This window comes from Pseudorca crassidens, chromosome 1 (genome assembly GCF_039906515.1).
Source record: "Pseudorca crassidens isolate mPseCra1 chromosome 1, mPseCra1.hap1, whole genome shotgun sequence".
Lineage (NCBI taxonomy): Eukaryota > Metazoa > Chordata > Mammalia > Artiodactyla > Delphinidae > Pseudorca > Pseudorca crassidens.
The window spans coordinates 71,583,788-71,605,503 of NC_090296.1; positions in this window are offsets into that span (position 1 = coordinate 71,583,788).

The window sequence follows — 21,716 nt, forward strand, 5'->3', positions numbered from 1 at the left end:
CCCACTATGTAGGTTGTTTTTTAACTCTCCTAATGGTACTTTTAAATCAATGGAAGTTCTTAATTATAACATTTTACAATTTATCCATTTTTTATGGTTAATGCTTTTTGTGTCTTGCTGAAGAAACCTTGGCTTACAGTAAAACCACAAAAGTGTTCTATATTTTCCTCTAAAAGCTTTGTTTTACTGACTGCATTTATATCTGCAATCTATAGGGAATCAACTTTTGTGTCTGGTGTGAGATAGACAGAGATATATTGAGATGTATTATTTCCTATATATGTACCAAATGACATGGCACCATTTATTTAAAAGACTATCATATCATCAATGAACCTGAAAGTTAATTTTGTCATAAATCAGGTCACTGTCTATGTACAAGCCTGATTCTAGGCACTCTACTATTTCATCACACATTTTTCCTATCATTTTGCCCATAACATACTTTTTAAATGATTATAGATTTAAAATATGTCTTTGTATCTCATAGTGTAAGTCCTATTTTTTTTTACTATTCTTTTTTCAAGTTTCTGATGATTACTTTTTCAACTTCCAATTGCATGTAAATTTTAGAATCAGCTTGTCAATTTCACCAGAATAGGGATCGTGTTGGATCTGAAGGGATTTATGGTAGAATTAAAAATCATTACAAGTATGAGTCTTCCAATACATGAACATGGTCTATCCTTTATTTCCTTAGGTCTTAGTTTTTTTCTCAATATTTCATAGTTTTCAATGTATAATTCTTGCATTTTTTTGTTATATTCATTTTCAGGCATCTGATGTATTTATGTTATGGTGAATGCTACCATTTTGAATTTTTAGTTTCTATTTGTTGCCAGAATACAGAAATAAATTGAATATTTTTACATTAACTTGTACTGAGCAAACTTGGTAACTTCACTTATCATTTGTAATAGTTTGATTACAGAGTATTTAGGAATTTCTCTATACACATACAGTCATTCTCATCTTCAAACAGGTCTGCATAACTAAGTATATGAGAGATGACTGCCCTAAAATTTTCATCTCACAATCTATTTGTCACACTTTTGAACCAAGTTATTATGGTCTCAGTCTTGTTCTAATATCTTAGTTTGTGCAAAACGGATGCTATTTCTCTCCTTAAATAGATAAAAGAAAGCCAGTAAGTACTGAAAATGTTGAAAGATTTTTTTTGGCCATGCCACGCAACATGTGGGATCTTATTTCCCCGACCAGGGATGAACCCATACCCCTTGCAGTGGAAGTGCGGAATCTTAACCACTGGACTGCCAGAGAAGTCCCGAAAGGTTTTTTTTAATAACAGATACAATTCTTTCATAGATATCAGACTATACAGATGTGTTTTTATTGCTTATTCTAGAATTTTAATAAGTAATTGTCAAATTTATTAGTGTACAGTTATTCATAATATTCTTTTATTGTCATTGATGTCAGTAAGATTTGGGGTTATGTCCTCTTTAATTCTTGATATTGGTAATTTATAGTTTTACTCTTTTTCTAAGTCTTGTTAGATCAATTTTATTAATTTTTTCAAAGACCTAGCTTTTGTATATGTTGATATTCTGTATTATACATTTGTTTTTTCTTTATGCTTTTGTAATTATTAGAAAATATTTACAACTTTAAAAAGAGATACAAAATAAATGAGAATATGAAAGAAAAGAAATTATAATGTTATATTAAGCATTGCCCCACTGGTTCAGTTTTCTCAAGGCACAACAGGGAAAAACTAGTCCATCCAAATCAACTGCAAAATAAACCCTTCAAATGAGGTATACTACCTAGAAGTACTGCTGATCTCTCGGCAATAAGTAAATAATATGTATTTAGTATCTGCTTTATGCAAAGTCTAGTACTAAAGAAAATGAGGAAATACCTATTAATAGGGTGTACATTGAAAAGATGCAGAAATTTCCTTTCAGAATTCAAAGAAAAAATAGATTACTTCTGATGGGGGAAGACTTGATGGAAGAAGTACTATTTTGGTATTTGAACCAGATCTTTTCAGATGAGTAGAGTTTAAGTAACCTGGTGGTGAAAGCAGTGTTGGGGGTGGGGAATGACGGTGCATAACACCAGCACTTACAAATCTTTCTCCCAACTCTCCAACAACTCAGAAGAAAAGCTCAACTTCAGAGAAGGAAGAATTCCATATCACAGAAAAGTTAAAGTTTTTATAGTTAACTTAAGCAACTTTTATTCATCTCATTATATATTATATTATTTTATAATAAAATTATAAAATATACAATTTTATATCTTTAAAATCTTGGTTAAGATATACAAAAAAATGTATTAAATGCTTCCCAGAAATTATCAATAATCCTATTATCTTGGCACTTAAGACTTCTAGTCAAGTTGCTTACCATCACAAGAACTCACATGCCACTCCTACTGATATTGGTGAAAAGCATATGTTCCTACATGAATGAGGGCAAATTCGTGTCAAGAAAGATGCTCCAATTGAAGTATCGTTGGGCCTTCCTGTGTACTGTAAAACCTATACGCAATTTATCACATTGAAGGGTGTAGCATCTGAGTCGTTCAAGGAAGACACAAGATAAAACAAATTCAACAAAATTTAAAGACAATGATTGTGTGTGACTCAAGAGTTGTCTACCCTTTGAGACAAACGGTATATGTGTAAAAGGACGGAACTGCCAGTGCATAGAGTTGTAAGCATTTAGGTTAGTACTACCTAAATTCTTCCTTCATTATTTTAAAAAGTAATAGTAGGCTTCAATTTACCCTAAACAAGTACCTGGATTACAGATTGACACTAACTTTGAAGCAATGCTAACCTCCACACATTTTGTCCATGCAGAATGATGTCTGAACATCTGGTTCTAGGTAGAACGCAGTTAAAGATCATAAACTTTGCATGCAAGACTATCTGTAAGAGGACCTTGGTGTATAGCAATTAAGAATCACATGGTACTTTGAAATGGATGGAGAAATTCAAATATGGAGTTATAAATGAAAACTGGAAATGAAAGTGGTATCTGCACGTTAATCAAATGCCTACATTTATTCAGACTTGATAAAAGGAAATATTGATCACAGTATTTTCAAAAATATCTTTTGAAAGTGAGGACAGATAATAACATGTGCATATATACATACATGCAATAGAAACAAATTTGATGGTCAGTTCCACACTAACGGAGTGATAATAAAGAAATCCTTAACTCTCAGATAATTCAATTTCATTAATATACTACCGAGTTTGGATGTGCTTTTTGCACTCGATACACATTTTAATGATCTTTTAGCTATCATATCCTATGAACCCAAACACATCAAGCAATCATGTCATTCTCCTACCGAAAAGCCTTCAATAATTCCATGTCAACTTTCTACTAAATAAATTTCAAAGTCTGTAGCACATCATTCAAGGCTCCTAATGGTCTAGCCTAAACTAACTTTTAAATATGATCTCTCATTGTCCTTTGGATGTTCTTTTGGTTACAGCAGTGAAATAAACTACTCAAATCGAAAAGGTCCCCAAATCTCCCATAGACTCCTAATGCTTGCCAATGTATTCCCTGCACTTAAAATGCCCTTTCCTCTCATCACCACCTAGACTTAGGCCTTTCAGCTGTCTTTCAAGTCTTCCATTCCGAAGTATTGCACACACTCTGCCAAATTAGACTGATAATACTGTTTGACCATTCCACTCTCTTATTCAAAAATCTGAAAATAGCCATCTCAAAATTAAACACTATCTTTATTTTTTTTAGATTGCACATATAGGTGAGATCATATACCATTTACCTTTCACCGTTTATAACAGGTCTAATGATATCTAGTTCATATATCCCTTCTGTTCTATGATTAGATTTGTTTTTCTACCTCAGAAATTACATGATCCAACTACAATACCAGAACAATGATATTTAGTATAGATTTATTAAATAAATTCATTTTAAATAAAGCTCTATGGAAGTGAATTTGTAGCTCTTTATCAGCTGCGCCTTGAATTAAATTTAAGTATGATTCTACTGTTCTCTTTTGTTAGAAAAATCCCTGGAAAGCAGGAAGTTTTGTCTGTATCAGTGCTCTCCCCAGGTATTTAATATAGTAAAATACTTATTGAAGACTTATTTTGAAATGAATTAAAAAATTAAGATTTAAACAAAAAGAGTATAAGAAGTCAATATGAGATTTAATGATCTGCGCTAATGCTAAGAAACAAAAAAGGATGTTATACAGAAAAAAATTACTATTTCTTACAGATATAATTCCCAGTATGTTTCTACTTAATAGCTCATGAAAGTATGAGTTTATGTTTTAATTTACTAGCTTTTCTATTGGATGCTCAGTGTCAAAAAATTCAACTCCATACATATTACAAAATACAGCATGAATTTCCTGAAATATTTTGGAAAATAATTTACGTGTGTTTATGCTACAAAATATTGTAGTATAATACTCCTATGTAAGTTAGTAGGAAAAAGTTATGAAAAGCTAAGTTAATTAACACTACGTGCTTTATTGTAAGTGGAAAAATATCAACCTTCCCACCAAAGCTATCCCATGAACAACCACATCTTCAAATCTAGATTGTTGATACTAATAATGTCTATAGCTTCTTATTGTTTCAGTTATTATGGCTGTGTAAAAAAATTGCCCCCAAACTTTGTGGCATAATTGTATTATGCTCATGAATTCCATAGGTCAGTAAACCAAAGAGAGCACCACAAGGATGTCTTCTCTCTGTGCCTACACGTGGCTTCAGCTGGAAGCCTCAGGGCTGGGGGAGGAAATCACCTTAAGGTTCATGTATGCACATGCTTCAAGGTTGATGCTGGCTGTGTACTGAGACTTTAGCTAGCGCTATTGATCAGAACATCTACAATGGCCTCTCCATGTGGTTGGGGCTTTCTCAAAACATGGTGACTGAACTGAAAGGATAAATGTCCTGAGAAACAGAGAAAGAGAGAACTAGGTAGAAGCCATACCATTTTTTTATGACCTAGCATTGGACATCACAAAGCATCCCTTCAGCCCCACACTATTCAATATTTACAGTGGTAGCCACCCATTTTCATGGAAGGAGAAATACATTCCAAATCTTGGAAGGGGCATGGCAAAATTATTATTTTTTACTTGTAACATCTTTATTGGAGTATAATTGCTTTACAGTGGTGTGTTAGTTTCTTCTTTATAACAAAGTGGATCACCTATACATATACGTATATCCCCACATCTCCTCTCTCTTGGGTCTCCCTCCCACCCTCCCTATCCCACCCCTCTAAGTGGTCACTAAGCACCAAGCTGATCTCCCTGTGCCATGCGGCTGCTTCCCACTAGCTATCTATTTTACATTTGGTAGTGTATATATGTCCATGCCACTCTCTTACTTTGTCCCAGCTTACCCTCCCCCCCCCATGTCCTCAAGTCCATTCTCTACATCTGCATCTTTATTCCTGTCCTGCCCCTAGGTTCTTCAGAACCTTATCTTTTTTTTAAGATTCCATATATATGTGTTAGCATACGGTTTTTATTTTTCTCTTTCTGACTTACTTCACTCTGTATGACAGCCTCCAGGTCCATCCACCTCACTACAAATAACTCAATTTCATTTCTTTTCATGGCTGAGTAATATCCCATTGTATATATGTGCCACACCTTCTTTATCCATTCATCTGTTGATGGACACTTAGGTTGCTTCCATGTCCTGGCTATTGTAAATAGAGCTGCAGTGAACATTTTGGTACATGACTCCTTTTGAATTATGGTTTTCTCAGGGTATATTCCCAGTAGTGGGATTGCTGGGTCATATGGTAGTTCTATTTGTAGTTTTTTAAGGAACCTCCATACTGTTCTCCATAGTGGTTGTATCAATTTACATTCCCACCAACGGTGCAAGAGAAAGTTCCCTTTTCTCCACACCCTCTCCAGAATTTATTGTTTGTATATTTTTTGATGATGGCCATTCTGACTGGTGTGAGCTGATACCCCATCAAAATTCTGAAAGAGCCGAAAGGATCAGAAATACTGCTATGGCCACTTTTGAAAACACAATCCGCTACAATGATCAACTGTCTTAAATCTGTAAAAAGTAATTAATGAATTCACTACCTACATTCCTTTTTATTGCATCAGTTGGCTACTGCCATATAACAAACAACACAAAAGTTCAGTTGCATTTATTATCATTCTCAGAGATTTCTGAATCAGCGGCTTCAGGCTATGTGTCTGCAGAACATCTGGACTGGCTCTTCAGGCCCAGAGGATATTTCCAGAGTATGTTTTATTCACAGCAACGGCAACAGGGATGAACAGTAACACACAGCCTCTTAACACCTAAGGCTAGAACTGTACACTTTCATGACCACCACATTTCACTTAATAAAGCACCTGGCCAATCCCAACATGAGGTAGGGGAAATGCTCTGTCTCTATGGGGAGTAATTACAAAGTCACTTTATAAAAGTGACTTTGGATATGGGAAAAGAGTTTGGATACAGGAAGGGGTTAAATAATTGGAAGCAATAATGCAATCGACATAGTTACTTCCAACAGAAACAATAGTATTAATGTCTGTACCTGTCAGAGAAGTAGAATTATATTATGGTAATTGTATCATGCTCAATTGTGGGAGGAACTGAGGAAGTAAAGTTTGAATATTGGATATGGAGGTTCAGAGAAAGAGTTACCAATCTACCAACCTACTAAGTCAAGTACTTCTAACTTTAAGAGTGGACCCACCAAGGAATAGCTCATGGGGAGATCTATGGAAGGTTGTGAATTCTGTTTGGCTGCCACCTCAGTGAGTCCACAGCTATACATTTAGTGGTAAACCTGGGCCCACTGTTGGTCAACAGGACAGTAGTTGAGAAGAGCTGGACACCTAGAAGAGGAAAGAAAAGACAAACTACAACCTACTGGGTACCTTTGTATCTGTCTGCAATGGCATCTGACCACAACATGACCTTCAGAGAGTCAGGGCTGCTGTTTCGCATTTAACTTCTCATGTTTGCACATCTTCCCATTTTACCAACTCTGAACTAGCGCGGCATGCAGAAGGGGATTCTGCAAATGTAGTGCTCAGCTTAATCAAATTAAGAAGCAAAATATACCACAGTACCTATCAAAGTTAAGCACTTCTACCTTATATAACATTGCAAGCATATTTTCATTGGTAATGTATATTATTGATTCAAATAGAATTAAAAATGCTAACAAAATTTCTTACAGTTTTATTTTTAATGAAGAAGCAAAAGGATAGAAAATTGCTCTTATTTCTTACAACAAACTCTCTTCTGAAATTAAAAATGCTTCCACTTACTGGATGACAGAAAAGCAAAATTTCTATCTACATTTATGATATCTTGGAAAACAGAAAGTTAATTTTCATCCAATTATTAATTTTCTAAACTCTTCCAAAAATCTAGAAATTAATTTGTAATACATCATTAATCAATAATATATTAGTAGAAGAGCATGTGTTTTGTAATCTTTAATTGTAGAATATTAATTTTGCCTCTCAGAGAAAATCTTGGCGGATTTTGGGACTGTCTTATGTTTTTGGTTTACCTTGACTCTATTTTACTTCTCTGAAAAAACACAACTATCTGAATTGTTCCTATTGAAATCGATAGAAAGTAATAAACCAAAATATTTAAATTTCATTTCACAAATTGGGTAAATGTTAAAGGTCTCATCATGCACATGCACATCTGGCAGCATTGTTGCTACACACACTGTACCCTTTTTGTTCAAATTTGGTTTTGTTTAAGAAAAGCAAAAGAGATAAACCCCATATACCTTTTTGCTCTCTGAATTTTCTAGCCTGCAAGTGTCTGAGAAGCTGCCAGAACCTTTGATTTGTTTTGTAATCTTTAAGCTCTTTAAAAGGACCTTGACATTCTGCCTACCTACTTCATTTCAGATACCTATTAAACATCAGACTTTAATGATTTTCTAACTATAACTGTAAAATTACTTTGCTCATCCTTCTGATGTCACAGCCTCTATCATACAATTCTTCCCTTTCCTTATTTGTTCTAGGGTGACATTGAGGATACAGACAACAAAATCCTTTTTTGTTTTCAATTCCCTGGGCACACAGTGCTCCTTCCAGCATTCTTATGCTCCCTCACATTTACAAAACTGCCCCCTGACTGTAAGTCATCACCCAAAAAAAGTCATTTGGTGAGCTGATTCTCACTCTCACACACAGCACATACAAAGCACCTCATTATACCTTGGTATGGCCTAGTATACTGCAGAAATGTGATGGCCACTTGAGGAGCCTCAGTACGCAGCAGTCCTTTCACTTGCATTGCTTTAAAGAAAATAATCTCTAGGATGAAAGACCCTTGCAGGCATCTCAAATTGAATTCCCTCTCTCCCCCATTCTACCACTATTATAACCTACCTTGTCGGTTTCATCCTACTCCCATCCAATACTCCCTCCCTGAAATCTCTCTCATACAAATCTCTTATTCATTCATCGAACCTTTAAAAGAAACTCTCTGAATTTAGTAAGCTCTTTTCATATATTTCTCATGCTCTCTGCGAAAGGATTTTATTGATCCATGAATGTCATGACATTTCCAAGATGATGGCAGTTATAGAATTTTTAACATGGGCAAGATTTGGTTTAGGACAAGACAGATGACAAATGGGGAATTGGTGATGATACACATTATACACGACAGAACATTAGGGTATAAGAAAGTACATGTGTATATACCAGGAAGGTTCAGTAATATATCAACCCCTTAAAATAAAACTTAGTTAAAAATTAAGCAGTGAAAAAAAATAAGGAAATCCATTCTTAAGAGAAAAATAAAACAGCCATTAAAATTGCAAGTAAAGCTTTTGATTTGCACCAGGCATTTTATGCCATTGAGCAATAATTAAACTGGAGTGTGTTTCTACATTGTATGTAATTAATTTGTACATGGATAATTATTTTGTATTATACTATACAAGAGAGGTCCATTCCTTTTCCATATAGCAAAAACAAAACAAAACAAAACAAAACCAGGGAATTTGTAAGTCAGGTCAGTGGAATGGTACAGTAAATTAGGGGAGAGAGATATTCATTTGGGAGATTTTAGTGCCTAAGATAAAAAGAGGAAAAGAGAGGAAAGAGGAGTGAGATGAGAAGTTGGAAGTTTACTCGAGATATTAGAAAGAACTGGGGACTGTAAAACCAGTAAAACATAAGAAGAAAAACTTATTTTTATAAAGAGTATTTTTTTATTTTGATTTCCCTGGAAAAAATGGAAATAAAATTATTATTGACTGTAGTTAATTAAAGGTTTATTGACTTTAACTTTATAGTACTTGGATAAAGAGCTTATAAAATGTCTATCATCCACGGGCCTGAAGAGCAAAAACTCCTCTTCCTAGGATAATAACTCAGGTGTCTGCTGTTAGCAAAGTTGACTACCAGATTTCCTTGCAACGCAGTTAATTAGGTCATTCTGTATATTATCTGTCCTTTCCATGTCTATCAGTAAGGCATTCTCAAACAAGAGGTCAAGGTGTTTGCAATTTTCGGTGAATAAGCAGTCTTGGTAACCAAGTGAAAAAGAAAAAGCAAGGAGGAGAGCAAAAGGGTAGAATACCACTCTAATCAATTCTGCCCTGTAGCTGAGACTCCTACTGAAATAATATGAGAGTTAATCAGCACTTTCTAAATGGCACAATATAGAAAAAAAATCTTATCAAATTTTCATTGCAGTAGGGATATCAAAGCAATGTCTCAGTTACTGATTGGTTACAGAAAGTGAGTATGTTCCACATAATATAGTCACCACGGTTATTTCATTTAGGTATTGTTTGTTTTCAACTTTGAAATAAAACATATGCTATATGGTATCAGGGCCCAGGAATAAAATTTTAATTTATTGATAACGATAAGTTTTGCAATCTGCTTAAACAGAAAAATACCCTTTTTAATATTTAGGCTTCTCAATTTTTTTTTCCTGTTAGGCTAACTAAACAGAACTTCCTCACGAAGTGACCAACAGATAGCTTGGGAGAGAGAACACTCCTGAATTAGGTTTGGGGAGAAAGCTTCAAAATTTCATTCTAATAGTGGCCAGCTGAGAGAGAATTGTTAATGTAGTCTGACAAATATACACTGAGCATATGTTATGTTATATGCAATGCAGTAATGTTCTGTCAAATACAAAGATGACCAAATCTGGCTCCTAGACTTCAAGATGATAAATAATATAATAGGCTTTTTCCATATGACCTCACAAATTGCCCTGCCTTCTTTTCAGTAACTTCTTATACTTAAAGAGCATATATATAACTTCATATACTTAAAGAGCAAATGAATAAGAGATGGGAGCAGATATTTCCCACTGAATTTTACAAGTGTTATGAAAAAAAAATCTCCTAATGATACATGTATATGTATAACTGAATCACTTTGCTATACACCTGAAACTATCATGACATTGTTAATCAACTATACTCCAACATAAAATAAAAAGTTTAAAAAAATCCCCTAACGTAAGTATCAATATATTAATATGAGCTTGAAAAAAGTCATATTGAAAAATTACAAGTGTATTAGTTCTAGGGAATCAACACCTGCAAGAAGGATACTTATTGTCTACGCAGCAGCCCTTTAGTAAACTCTCCACATTTGAATTCTTAGAGTTATTAATCCAAATGTAGCTTTCTTGTCAATCCAAAAGTGGAACATTTTGCCTGGGAAAAGATGGAGCCAACTTGCTAGGCCACATTTGTATCCATTAGAAAATGCCTTTTGCATTTGGTCAACTTAGTCAACTGGGAGCTCAGTACTCTCCCCTATGAAAAGTGTCAGAGCAAGACCAATTTCTCCAGGCCGGGGAAGGTAAAATTTCAGCTCTCACTAGCTAGAATGGAAAAGGAAGAAATGGTCAACTTAATAAGGCAAATCTAGCAATTTCTAGAGCCAGATATCCACGATTTGAACTTCTGTGTGTTTCAACATCCAAAAGATCCTCATCGCTCAGAATGCCTTTGTGTATGGTGGTGGGCGGGGATGAAGGAAGAGTTGTTTGCCAGCTGCATGGCTCACTGAAATATGGGCTGACCAGCCATCTATAGAGAGCAGAATCATCATTACATCCAAAACCCAAACTTTAATATTTCCAGTTTCACTGTGATCGAACAGACTCAGGGATGCAGCTCATTCTCCCCTAATTTTTCTCTATTTATAGCCTCACTCAGTGACAGGTCTGATGCACAGGAGTGGGCTCTTATTCAACACATCTGCTTCCCATGTGTTGCTGAGTCACACATACTTTTTTCGTTACCAGAAGTAACAAATATTTATTTTCTCCATGACAGTCCCACCGAGTCCTTGCAACAGAGAGAAAAACAAGTAAGATTCCATTCAGCTTTGCTCATAAAAAGATCACTATTGGTGCATGTGATTCCACTACTAAGACACTGTGGAAACCTTGGAATGTGTCCAGAGTAGAGCAGTAAAAATGATTAGGGAAGAGGATCTATGAGAAAACTTGAAAAGAATTGATAGTGGCCTAGAAATAAAATTGTGTGGAACTACAGATTAGATATTGCAGGTAAACAAATATATATATTTTAAAACTAGCCTACATGTGAGTTTTCTTTAAAGAAAATATTTGTAAACCTTATAGTCTTTAGGGAACAGCTGACATTCCCTCTTAGATATAATATCCATGTTGATCATTCATTTTCATATGAGTCTGGGATGAAATCATGCGGTATTATCTAAAGGTAATGGCATAAATTATATTGTTTCTCATGACAATGTTAGAGGGTAGAAGTAAAAAACTAGGATTTTTCTATTCTTTCTTGTAATTTCATGTTAACAGTTCTTTAAATGGCGAGTTGCAACTTTGGACTTACACATAAAACCATGTCTAAAGACAAGTAGCAAAACTGAACAGACAGACTCATATCATTTCTCTGAATCAGGTTTCTAACTAAACTACACTTTAGTCTATACACTTTGAACTATACCTTTAGTCTTCCCCAACAGTCTTCTAAATGGATGTTATCCTGATTTAATTAACTGATCTTTGCTTCACACCCTTCATAAAGTAGCCCGAAATAGCTGCTGGAAAACACAGCAAACTTGCTGAGTTTTAGTAGTTATCAACTTTACATCGTCAATAATTTATTGTTGGTGAGTTATAATTAGATTTACTTATTAACCATAAAAGCTCCAGAAAGAAAATTTCACAACTCATGCTGTTGCCATCTGATCTTGTCACTGCCTCGCTCAAAAAACACAACACATCTAATCCGCCATCATTAAGGATCGTAGCTCAGAAAGGAATTTCATCAACTAAGACGACACTTCATACCACAACTGTGAATTTGCCTTTTCTTTAAACTAGCTTATTTGCTATCTTAATTGCATATGTGTAAAATCACAAACATTCACAGGATAGGCTCTACAAAGGCATATTTGCTAGCAGAATGATCACTTTCCTTATATAATCTTGTAATGGGCTTAGCATGGTTACACATATTTAGGAAAAAAATCCTTCGATCAAGGTGGCCTAAATCAAAAAGAACGTTACGCTGATGCTTCATGACCTTGATTGTGTTTAGCTCACCTACATTCCCCTTGCTTCAGAAGAACCTACATTATGCTAATGATTATACTTCCCAAAATATCTAACCCTCTCACATCTAGTTAAGCTAGAGCTGTACCAAAAGCATAGATCACCCAAATGCTCAGGTACTTACAGGAAATGCATCCTTTCCAATAAGTTGTTTTGGCTTGCCACTGCAAGTATTCATGCATAAAACATAGAAATTAGTTCAAGAATTTCCATGAAAATAGATGCCTCAAAATATTTTTCATGACTTCAAAATCATGTATTTTAAATAGTACACCCAATATAATTAGGGAACATAAACTGCATTGAAATATATTTAAAACTTTAAAGAATTATTTTTCTAACTACGGTTTAACTAGTGCAATTTCTGTGTTATCTTTCAAAAACATTAAGTAAAATTTTGAAATTTCTTTCATTTTTATATGTATAAAACCCAACTTTCTGCTTAAATGTAAATTCTCTGTGGGACAGGAAATTCAATCTCAAAAGCTAATCTGTTTTCTAGTCTTAAAAATCACCTGACAGCTCTCCAAATGCAAAGTACACATACATTTTGAAAGTTAACCTTCAGGGAATATAAATAGAACAGAGAGAAGCAACTTGCTGTCTCATTGTATGTGCAAATGGCATAAATTGATTCAAAATCTATTAAGATTAATCTTTCCAAACTAATACTCTGTGGTTCAAAGGCTACTGAGATAGGTTCCCTTCACACCTTGACATGTTCTATCATAACTCAAAAGTGTCTTAAGGACTCACATATTATCTGATGTTTATCTAGGTTATGGGCCCAATCCACTCACAGGCAATCCAAGCTATTTCTTGTCAGACAGAAACTGATAAAACCTCAATAGCTTTCAAGAACCTTTTTTTTCCAGTAGTGGGAATATCCTAATGGCCAGGCAGTAGTAAATTTTTGAAAACTAGTAGTCTATTGTATTTTAAAATGCCTATTTTCAGAGACAGGCTTTTAAGCAAATGACTAAGTTCATGGTTCTGTATCTTTGCAAGCTAGCTATTAAGAAAGAAACATTTAATCTAGGTAAAATAGAGTGTCTTTAAATATATGTTAATTCAAGAAAAATGATGTGGACAGAAAAATAATTGTGGAATGAGTGTGAAAATAATAGCAGTATGGATAACCCAGGTCCCAAATTTTTTTCTTGAGTAGAATTTTGGCAGAATTCCAAGATTATAATTTCAGCTTTCTATTTAATTTCATATTCATAAACAGATATAACAGATTGTCTTTTTTTCCTAATGAAACATTCATATAATTATTTTTTGTGTCAAATGAGATAAGATTCTGATAATTTGTGATGACCTAAAAAAGCATGTGAAAGGAAAACTTGACTCTAACTTTATCATTGTGATATCTAATTAAATTAATTTAAATTAATAATAAAACCCTTGGTAATCTATGCCTTCAAGGAGGCAGAGGAAGACATTTGTTTGGAGGGCAATTATCACCAGCAGGTGGCTGTGATACTAATATTTCTTGAATGTCATAGAAACTTAGAAACAAACAAAAAACTACTATGTTCTCTCTTCCAGAGATTTTTTTGTTTTCATTCATTAAAGTAATACAGCTCCCATAATGATTTCATTTTTATCCTTAAACATTATCCATTCCTTCTTCCAGGGAATGATGAATGTTGCTCAGAGATGAGTCCTTAAAACCTTGTGTTAAGATAGATAGAGGATAGTGGAGTATCTTGTCCCTTACTCATTGTCTTTGACCCAATGAGTAAGGGACATTGTAGTCAGCCACAATGTGGACTGAAGGGATCAATTTCTCATCCTTGCAAAAAACATATTCCTGATGTTCACTGCAGGTACCAGAAGCAAACTTCAGAGAAAGTGCGACTTCAACTATCTTCTAAGGAATAATGAGGTTTTTGTTAGTAGTCATCTGAGACTGAAAAGTGGTATTTCTAGGAAAAACACCATCTGGTTAAAATAATGAAACAACTTAGAAATAATGTCAAAGAAAATATTTTATTTGGCAATTGTAAGTATTCCAAAAATTATTTGTGTCTAGATTACTAAGCAATAGCATATACATCTGGAATAAAAGTACTACACACTATTATGCTATATCCACTCTACAGGTAATATATTTTACATTATATGCCTTTCCAGCTACCTTTTCCAATTTCTCTTATGCGGCATTCTTTTGAAATGTATCCAAAGATCAAAAATGAAATGTTTTCAAAAGAAAGACTTAATAACTAAAAGAGTAAACTCCAATAGCATGGGCTCCACTTGAGTTCCTTTCCCATTAGTCAGGGTAAACTTATAAAAATGCATAAGTAAATAAAACATTTAGCAAACATAGTAAAAATAATTGACATTCTTACTTAGGAGTGTAAGAGTTTAGAAAAGGAAAAGGAGAAGATGAAGAAGGATAAGGTTTTTAGAAGTACTCAGAGCTATTAAATTATATGCCAAACATCTACTCTATGAGAACAGTAAATCTCACAATATTTTTATTAATTCTATATCCAAATATCTGATCAAAGTTAAATTCTGAAGAGAGTAGATGAAACAAGGATATGAAAAGACAAGAAGAAATCCAAAGATGAGAAGGTTGATATAAATGTTAATGTAATTCATCTAAAAACTCACTCATGTTGAGATTCCAATTCAGTGAGAAATGTTCATTCTGTTTGGTTAAGAGCAGATTAGTCCATTCTAGTACCACAGATAAGGAAATGAAGGTTCGTCCAGAATTGAGATTTTATCATATATTACTAGGATTAGAAATCATCTGGGCTCCGCTGGTGGAAATAAAGTCTCCTAAATATCTTGCAGTTTAGTATAAAAATGTTTAATCATTAAATGTTGATTGAAAAAAATACCTATTTGAACATCAAGGAAATTAAATGACTTATCCCACAATCTTTCACCAAACCTCCTCCCTAACTCCTATAACCTAGGACTTCATTTTTTACTTTGCATCAGACAGTACTTTCAGGAAAGTTAAATGGAAAAAAAAAAAAAAAGGAACCTTTCAGGTAAGTAGTCCTAAGCATGTAATATGCCCTCATGAAACATGCCATTGATAACTACACTTCTCTCCACTTCCCCCAGTGCATTTCACCTGAAACCATATCTAGATGCATTCACAGAGGGGACTCTATTTTTAAAGCTAGAAAGATGCTTATCTGTTCCTTGGTAGCTTTATGATAAGTTGGCCTGAAAAATGAATTTCCTTTTTTGTTAAGTTTCTACCATTCAAAAAAATAAAAACATATTTTATTATAATTGAGGAAGCAGTGGTATGGGGAAAACACAGGAAAATATAATGTCATTCTCTATGTTTATTTGCTAAATGTAGCAACCCAGTTCACTAGAGGAAAATGTAAACTCTTCAGAAAATGTATTGGGGAGTATTCAAGCTAATTTGGGTTTTACATTAGATATCACAGATGTTAAGTGCATGCCCATCAGGTAATAATCTATTTAGGGCACAAACAACTTCAATCTGTTTTTTAAATATTTACATGTTTTATTTTATGCCTAAATACTGCCATTGAGCTAAAATAATTTATACAACTAAAAACATTAAAATATTACCCGTGGATGTAATTCAAGCAAGTGTAAGTATCACCTGTCAGTTGGGTCTTATGAAAACAAATTATAATTAAAACAAACTTAGATTAATTCAATTTCTTTAAAATTCTTTGCAAATACAGTAAAGCTATTTGAGAAATGGAAAGTAATTTGACTTCCATTACTCATAATTAGCATTTGTTAATAAGGCAAGAAGTTTTAAACAAGCTGTAGCATCTCTGCTTCCAAGAGTGGAAAAATTGGCTATTATTGAATTTTAAACACAACTGGTTAGCCTAAATGTCTTGCCTAAAATGACCCAGAATTATGAAATTTTGAAAAGAATTTAGCCACCCTGGGTTGTAATCTTTCTGAAGAAAAACTTTCTTTGTGATCTCAAATATGCCACCCCAAAGGCTGTCAAAATCTATTAACTGATTTTATGAAAGTCTGAATTAATTTCATGATAGTTTGAATACCTTCTCTCTGTGTGTGTGTGTGTGTGTGTGTGTGTGTGTGAGAGTCAACCTATAGACAGGGAAAGTATAGTCTTTTCCTTCAGTTTTGCAATTGCATAAGAAGGTCTTCTACACCTCTACAGAGTAACAAAACAGAAGTCATAGTATGCCTAGCACCTGGTTAGAATTTAATTTCCGCTTTACATTTATTTGAGGTAAAATAAACTTTACATAAACATACTGTGTGACTGCACTGAACTGTCACAGACTTCCCTCATCTCCCCAGCTGTTCCACACACAGCATTCAGGAAACCTTGCTCACCATTTCTGTTACTCAGTCATGTCACTCGTCCTCTCTCTTGTTCAAAGGCTTTCGAAATCCCCTTCCTTAACAAAGATTCCCATGACTAAAACTACAAAAGAAAGAAAGCTAATCTCTCTACCCCTAATTTTTTTCTCCCTGGCACATTTCTACCATACAGTAAACCACTCCTGGATTGGTGTCTGTGATAAATAATAATTGAATAAATAATAAAATTTAAAATATATTCATAAAATAAATAAATGCTTCATGAAAAGTATATGGTGACTTTTAAGCTTTATATAACTGTTATTTTGTATGTTATCCATGAAGGTTCTCTTCATTTGAGATACCTTGAAATCAGGGACTTTATCATTTTGAAATAATTTTGTGGATCCATAGAAGATATTCATGTGACATAATAAACAGCATGATATAGAACTTAATCTAAATCTGTTCAGCACTGTATCCAAAATTTGTAGAGACACAGAGCTAAATTCCATGTGCCAATGAATCTACTTGGTTTAAACAGACAGTAGATATTTCACTGGCCTAAAATAAGTGGCTGCCCCATACTGTTATTAATAGTTTCAAAAAAGCTACAAAAATATACCTATAAAGGTCTATGTCAGCAAATTATAAAATCTAGGGTTTGAAAAGGAAGTCAAATATATTGATTCTCACATTGACCAGAAAATAAAATGTAGGTCGCTTTATTGTAAGTGAGAGTAAAAAGAAAAATTTTTAAACGAGAGAATTTTAAGCCTTCCAGGTGGCATTCCTCAATATCCTTTGCGTTTCAAGTAAAGGATGGAATTAATTGCCCCATGACAATTATTTACAAGGTATATTTCATCAAATATCTTCCTAGAAGTTAAAGCCTATTATTGTCCCCAAACACCAAGACATTGAAAGATCTACTTGTTTATTTGCTATACACAGGCCTTGAAGTCAGTATGTATTTTGGGAGGCACATCCAAAACTATCAATCTACTAACAAATCAGGAACTAAATGCTGGTATTTTTCAAGCCTTAACTAATTTAAGCTTCAAAGTAACTAAAGCCAGTAACTGGAATCGACCATTAATTATCTCTATTCTACAAACTAGAAAATGGGTTCAGAGAAGATAAGTAATTTGCCTAAAATTCCATTTCATGAGAATAACAGGGCTGGAATTTTTATCTAGAGTATCTAGAAGTTGATCAGTTAATCAAAGAAGTCGATTATGGTAAAAAATTATCTTAAACAATTTACTAGATAAACAGATAGAAATAGAGAGAGATTGAAAGACTGACTCTGAACTGGAGGCAGTAAGTGGATTAACTTTGGGTTGTCTGCCTAATTGGAGAGGTCATTAATATTTTCTATGTTTAGCAGAAAGAATGAAACAGATACCTAATACTGGAAGGACAAACTGTGGCAGAAAAAACGCTATGTAGTCACCAAATGCACCATCTTTCTTGGCACACAGGAAGACTGCATTTTTCACACATCTTTTTGGTTAGGGTGGGGTCATATTATTGAATTTTTTGCCCAAGGAATGTGAGAAGAAGTGATGTGTGCCACTTCCACACATGGCCAAAAAAAATACCAACGTGATTCTCTACGTTCTTTCTCTTCTTTTGCCAAAACATTAGGAGTCACTTCTTGAGAATGGTAGAGTCCCACAATTGGCAGAATATGGGTCTGTGAATGACTGCATGAAGCAGAGTCTCACCTGCCAAAACGATAAACTATGATGTGAGTAAGCAATAAATATACATTTTGCTAAGTCATTAAGTTTTGGAATTATCTGATACAGCAGTATATTAGTTTCCTGGGATCAACATGACAAATTACCAGATATTTGGCAGCTTAAAAGAACAGAAATTTACTCTCTCACAGTTCCAGAGGCCAGAAATCCAAAATCAAGGGGGTTTTGAGTTTATATTACCCCCTAAGACTCTAGAGAAGTATCCTTCCTTGCCTCTTCCACTTTTTGATAGCTACTAGCTATTGTCAGCATTTCTTGGCTTTTAAGTGGATAATTCTAATCTCTACTTCCATTTTCAAACTGATTTCTCCCGTTTATCTCTGTGTCTCACATCTTCCCTACCTTTCCAATGACATCTGTCATTAGATTTAGGATCCACCATTCAACCCACTACTAGCATTTAGCTTCTTCAATTAATTAAGCTCTGAAGTTATGCTACACATTTTTTTTTCTAAGTAAAAATACTATCCAGATAAGAAGACAATGTTTCACAAATTTCAAAATGTTGTAAGTGGCACACTTGTGAATATTAAGAATTATATTTGTCATTGTTAAGATCCATTCTTCATGATATAAAGTGTCTCATTTAAATAGACAAATGTCAAAACATTGAAAGAAAAAAAACTTCTGTCTACTAATAAGCAGTAGAAAAGCCACCTAAAAACATGGGGATATTCCTGGTATCCTTGAAATCATGGCATCAGGAGGCACTAAAGTGATGGCACTGAAGTTGCTAAGCTTCTACCTACACCCTTATTTTGAAAGAACTCTTTTCTTTCCCAGTGCACCCATATAGTAGTAGCTTCTTTAAGTTCACTGAATCTCAATGATCATAGAAACAAAAACACAGAAACAGGAATATATCAGAAGAAGCAATGGTGAGAAACCACACTGAGTCTGGATGTTGAATCAAAACAGAGCTTTGTGCAACAAATATATTTTACAACAACAGGACTCATGTCCCTAATACTGCCCCATAAAAATAAGAGAATAAATATAACAGTATAAGTTAGGAAGTTGTTATTTGACACATGACTCTTTGACTCAACTGTAATCAATTAAAAATAAATTAAAAGCCATTTCAGCAGGGACATGCCAACTTGTCTTATAAAAATCCTCACCAAAAGAAAATATTTCAAGGACCTCATTATAATCTCTATAATATTAAACATTTTACCTGCATATTCATTACGGATATTTCAACAAACATGAGCCCTATCATAATTTATGTAAATTCACATGAATCTTAAATTGAACATTATTTAAATAAATATGTTTTTAGCTTATTATAAAGATATTGAATTAGGCATCAAATAGAACTAAGTCACATTCTTATAAATATATTATGACCCAACTCTTCCTAAAGTCAACAGAAAGGAAAGACAATTAGCACATTATTAATATTACTGTTAATTTTATTCTAATTTCCAAAGCCATTCACTTCATTTGTTAATAATGCTTTAGCTAAAGGTTTTAGTCAAATAAAGTAAGTTTATGACATTTTCCTTATGTATGTATTTAATACTACTTAAGAAAAAAAATATGCTAAGTTGAGGATAGGATTGTAAACTGAACAAAGATAATAATGGAATAGATACATTTTCTTCCCTATTTTGACCATTTAAAAAAACCCCTCTCTTCATACTGCTTTGGACATTAACTGGTACTCAGGTATATATTGCATGATATGATAGCTGATATTTTTGCATTGCCTTTCATCTTATTTTCCATTTGACCTTAGTAAATAATTCATTTCCTGACTATTGTGTAAAGAAAATATCAACCTGGTTAATAATAGGATTGCAATTTGATGACTTCTGAACAATAACTTTTAATTTTCTCTGTTATTATCTCTCATCAAACCTTCAAATCTTGTTAAAATAAATATTTTTATTCAGTTGGCTTTGGGTAGGGTTGTAATTTTACATTTCTAATCATCTCCCTGGAGAGGTCAATGCTGCTGGTTCATGGACCACACACTGAATAACAAAGTTGTAGTCACATTAGGGTAATATTCAATTTTCATTTCATTAAATTCATACTAGCAACAAAAATGACAAAGTTGTATCATTGTGAAATAATATCACACAAAGGGAAATAAAAAAACTCCTCTGGAGTTCTTAAAACCCCTTTTTATACACTTTGAACATGTTTTGCATATCCTAACTGTGCAACAAGCTAGTTCAATAGCCAACAAATCTCAACTTCACTAACACTTCACAACAACATTAACATTTTCTCAACCACAAGATTTCCTTGCATCTTGTTCATTTATTTATTTTTCATAGTTTCCACGTCCACAAATACTCTTGGCAGCTTAGCAAGAGCCCACCTCTCATTTCACAGCCATATGCTGCTTACATAATAACAAAGCCCCTCTGCACAAATGGAAAGATAAAGATTCTTAAGAGCATCTGTGGGACTTCCCTTGTGGTGCAGTGGTTAGGAATATGCCTGCCAAGGCAGGGGATACGGGTTTGAGCCATGGTCTGGGAAGATCCCACATGCCACGGAGCAACTAAGCCTGTGTGCCATAACTACTGAGCCTGCGCTCCAGAGCCCGCAAGCCACAACTACTTAAGCCTGTGCGCCTAGAGCCTGTGCCCCACAACAAGAGCAGCCATCACAAGGAGAAGCCCGTGCAACACAACGAAGAGTAGCCCCAACTCGTGCAACTAGAGAAAGCCCGCACACCGCAACAAAGACCCAACACAGCCAAAACATAAAAATATAAATTAATAAATTTTTAATAAAAAAAGCATCTCTCTTGAGCTCCTGACAGAAAGTGCCAAATCTTTCAGATCATTATACAAACCTAACTTGTAGGAATATTTGCCTAATTTCCTACAGTGTATTCATTCAGTAAAGTTTTACTGAGCTCTGCCACCAGAGCAACAGTCAGCTCTACCCACCACCAGTCCCTCCCATCAGGAAACTTACACAAGCCTCTTAGATAGCCTCAACCACAGAGAGCAGACAACAGAAGCAAAAAGAACTACAATCTTGCAGCCCTGGGAACAAAAACCACATCCAAAGAAAGACAGACAAGATGAAAAGGCAGAGGG